A 4,682-nucleotide genomic window follows, 5' to 3' on the forward strand; every position below is an offset into this window, starting at 1 on the left:
CTGCAATGCGTCGCCCCCTGCTGTCAAAATATAAAACTGCAAGCGTGCAAATCATTATCTGCAGCACGAGTTGCCTGCAGTGGCGAGGTTGCAGCCGCTGCCGACGCGTGAAAGGAAGGTCGGAGCGATCTCCCAATAACTTCCACGAAAGGGATTCTTTACTTCACTTACAAATAATCAGAGTGGCCTGACAAATGATTTAGTTTTCCCATTAAAACCAGTTTGTACGTTGCCGTGTCTGCCTTTGATGCATGTTTGGAAATGATTAAAACCGTGTGGTATCCATGACCTCAAATCATGAGTGAGATGTATAACTGACGCACTCCTGTCAGTTCAACGTAATTGATATTTAATTGATATTGCTCTGCAAAATAAATCACAGATTGTTTTGTGTGTGTGACTCGAGAGACGATGGTTGTGTTGTTTCCTCGCCATTAACACCAATATTGATTGACAGGTCAACTCTGCATTGAGAGCTCTGTATGCAGTACTGCAAAGTGAAATTCGAGAAGAAAGCAACACAGGGCAGGGATATTACTACTAGTATTTCGTTCAAACTATTTAGTTTGTTGTCCACTTTCACCCTGTGTGGAGTTTTGTCTGACTGGAGTTAGAAATAGTAAATAAAAATATAAAGCGAGTCAATGAGAAGTCCCCACAAGTATAGGAATGCAAACCGTGCGTGCGTGCAAAGTTGGGCTACTTTAATACGTATGCATATGTGCTCAATATGTGAGGTATAGTATATAAAAAATAAAGACCTTTTGATAAAGTTACCGCGAAGTTACTCGTGTCTTCAGTTAATGAATAGTCATTTGCTAGACTGCTTTATCATTTTGGGGGTTGCGGGGAACATATGCACATAAAATGAAAAAATACGCCCTTTTTAATGAATGTATAGCATATGAACAAAAGTAAGTTAGTGTGGATTGTATCAGGTAATGTGGTAATCATTTAAGTTTGTTTAAACACCAGTCAGATGTTATCACTCGTTCAAAGTGTCTGCGTGTGCACGGGGTCCCTCTCGTTTGCGCACCTTGGAGATCACCGCGCGCTGTCTTTCCACACAGAGCAAATAAACACTTAACAATAGAAACCTTTGTAGTTAAAATGTCATTAAAGTAAATCACAACCAACACATAGTGTTTTAATGAGTATATTCAAAATCACACATTGCTTTTGTAAAGAATATGTGTATGTTTTCACGGTTCCTCCTTTATGCAAAAAATATATACAAATTATATAACTTCACTCAGGCTACTTGTTACTTGCGGACGAAATAGCTTGGTATCCCTGAATACATAAGTGCCACTTCTTTAAAAGGTGTTTTACAAAGTGGGGACGTCCCCACAGCGTCGTTTTTTTCAGGAGTTATTATCTTTGTGGGGACATTTGCTCAAATTTTGCCCCCACATTGATAGTAATACCAGCCCCCCTCCCACACACACACACACACACACACACACACAATGATATTTCAGTTTAGTTTATTACTTTTGAAAATGTATTAATACGCTTGTTTCCTCTTGTTTTCCCAAGATTACCTGAACACAACCTGGCAGGGGTATGACTCCTGTACAAACGAAAGCGTTGAGGACATCCCAAGGGTTAGGGCTGTGTGAGAGCACAGTTACATGTAAGCCTTTTTCATTCAACACTGCAGGAGTATCAGCAAGCATTTCCAATCAGGCTGTGGCGGTGATGCCCAGTAAAGTGAGTTCTGAATCAGGGGGTGAAGGTATTCATTTGTTTAAACAATAATAATACAAATAAGTACATAAATGATAACAGCTGTTTAATTTGCAGCTTCTAAACATTCAAAGTGTGGCAGCAGCTTTGTAACCGGGTCACCTGTCTGTCTACAAACCCTCTCTCCCGCTAACAAATCATCTAAAGCACACGTCACGACATACCACTGTAAAAGGGTAGCTCCTGTTCGCCATATCAGCACCACGGACCCTTACGAAAACGGAAAAAACTGTTTGAGAGTTGCTTACAAAGGGTTAAACAGCTCAGGCTGGGTTTTCCTGTCAAATTGTCAAAGGGGTCGTTATCACCAATTAAGGCTTTACAGGAAAACAGTGAGGACTGAAATGCTTTACCACCGCTTAGCCCAGTGTGACGATAATTAACATGTGACAGCCAAGCAAGATACTCAGATACCTGCTGTACTAGGATACAGATACAAACACTTAAAAAAAACTTGATTTCAATACTTCAGTGTATCTAGATGTGTGTGTGTGTGTGTGTGTGTGTGTGTGTGTGTGTGTGTGTGTGTGTGTGTGTGTGTGTGCATGCATGTATTTGTTTATGTATGTATGTGTGTGTTTGTGTGTATGTGTGTGTATGTATGTATGTGTAGATGTATGTGAATGTTTGCATGTATGTGTAAGAAATAGGCAGAGAGTACTCTATCTTTATTCTTGAATGTTGCAGTTTGTAACAGTAATCAGGCTTAATTATGTTTGGACTGCAACAAATGGACCACCATGCATAGGGGCGAGGCTAATCCATGACTTTGCTGGCAGACAGCAGGAATAATAAACAAGATAAATGTGTTTGTTGTTCAGTTGAGCATATTGGGGTATTTCTCTGGAACCAGGCCTAGCACAAGGGCTATTCTACAACTTACTGCTGCCTTTGTATCCTAACAATCATGCTAAAAACACTGCAGCACATCCTGCATTAATATACTCTTTTAAATGATCACATTAGCTTATGATTCACGCCTATGTATGGAGACAGATAACTGACAGCGCTGTGCACTTTTTAATTAGCATGCTAACACACACACACACACACACACACACACATACACACACATACACACAAACACACACATACATACATAAACAAATACATGCATGCATACCTACATATATTCATAACTCACAAACTCATAAGGGTCAACATACAAGATAAACCTTAATCTGTAGTGCAGAAACTAACTTGAAAGCTCTGTTGCAAGGGCAATAGTTTTCTGCAATGGGACCTGACACTTTGTTTTTACAATAGTAGTTTTGGTCTTTTCATATGTTAAGCATAAAAAATCCTCCTGACGCTCAGAATCAATCTTCATACATTAACTAGCATATAGTGCTCTGGTCTTTGTCTTGGAAATTTGCATTACTAACATTCCCAGGGCATGTTTATTGCGCAGTGCTGAAATCCCCCATGCATTTCTTTCATTTGAGGCTTGGGTAACAACTAATTGTAAACACATGTCAAGGCTGAAAAAGGCAACAGCGTTTCAGAGGGAACAGACAGAAGATTGGATTTGTTGGTGTTGTGTAAAGGTAATCAGCATTCCTTTACTTCAGCGATAGGCAGAGCGAGTGCCACTTGCCTGTGTTCTATCTTTTGAATATCTGCACACTCTCTGTTCCCTGCAGGTTTCTGAAACCCCTGGGATTTTATTGGTCTCATAAACCAGCACCCTCACAGGGAAGGTACAAGTCAAAGGGTCTTGATTTCATTACTCCAGTCTCACAGCCAGGCAAAGGGAAAAAGTGCAAAGTAGCTGGGTCACAGTTTGATATGTGAGATCAGTCAGCTTTTTTTTGATGGGGTTTATGGCCCTAAATTGAAATATGAGACTCCACAGCAGCCTTTTCTTTAAGAGGCTAATGCATGACGATGCATTGAACAGCTATCCCAGTGCAGCTCAATTTGTTTTGCTTTTCCATTATGATTATGGAGGAGGCTAGTGTTGCGTTACCTCGTGAATGTGAATCATATTTTGTTAGTCATCAGTGGAGTGCTATGTTTTAACACAGCAGTGCTGTGATGCCTTATAGAAGGATCCAGCAGAATCAGAGCTGATCACTGTGGTTCAAAACTGCTTCTCATCTCTCTTCGAAAAAACAGCAGATCTGCCTGGAAAATGATGACTTCTCCTCTAAGTACCGCTGGCGCTATGAGTTAAAAAGCACGTTTAAGGGAGATTTCGAGTTTTATCAGTTAAATTGGCTACCTGAGATATGTGTTGCATTGAAGTCCCCTTTAAGGTGGTATTGTGCGTCTTTGGTTTTAAGGGGATTTATTATACCACCCCCTGGTGGTTGAAACTTGAAATTTTCAGCTTGCTTGTTAGTCTTGCTGCTGCTCTCATTTGCCTTCATTATATACCGGGTAAATTAAAAACAGTCGAGCATAAAAATGTATGCAGGAAAGCCAAGCATATAAATATAAATTAAACATCTGCACTCCTTAGTCTCATCACATATGCATAGGAGACCAGATAACAAAATGAAAAAATACAAAACACTCCCGCACACCAAATATCACCTTTTCTATTCTTTAAAAGAAAATAGAAACTAACGTTTCGGTCGCAAGACCTTCGTCAGAGCATAAAATGAAGAGAGGTATTGAAGTCATGAGCTTTAGACCTCAGTAGTGCAATGTCTCTAATTTAATTACTGCAGAATGCACCCTATTAGGTATCCTTTTAATGTAGCAGATGCTTTGGGGAAAGAGAAGCAACCACACAATGATATAATAACCAGCCTCAGTTATAGTCCGTCAGTCAAAACAGATCTATTGATGTTGGGGTTGTGCCTAAGCATTCCTGAAGATGAGCTGAAAGAAGGCACGTCATGATTCTATTGAGTAGAAATGTTTTTGATTAGAATTCATTATTAAGCTGTATCACTTCATGGTAGTGAGGCACCCATTCCTCTGTC

This window comes from Polyodon spathula, chromosome 18 (genome assembly GCF_017654505.1).
Source record: "Polyodon spathula isolate WHYD16114869_AA chromosome 18, ASM1765450v1, whole genome shotgun sequence".
In the NCBI taxonomy this organism is placed as follows: Eukaryota; Metazoa; Chordata; class Actinopteri; order Acipenseriformes; family Polyodontidae; genus Polyodon; species Polyodon spathula.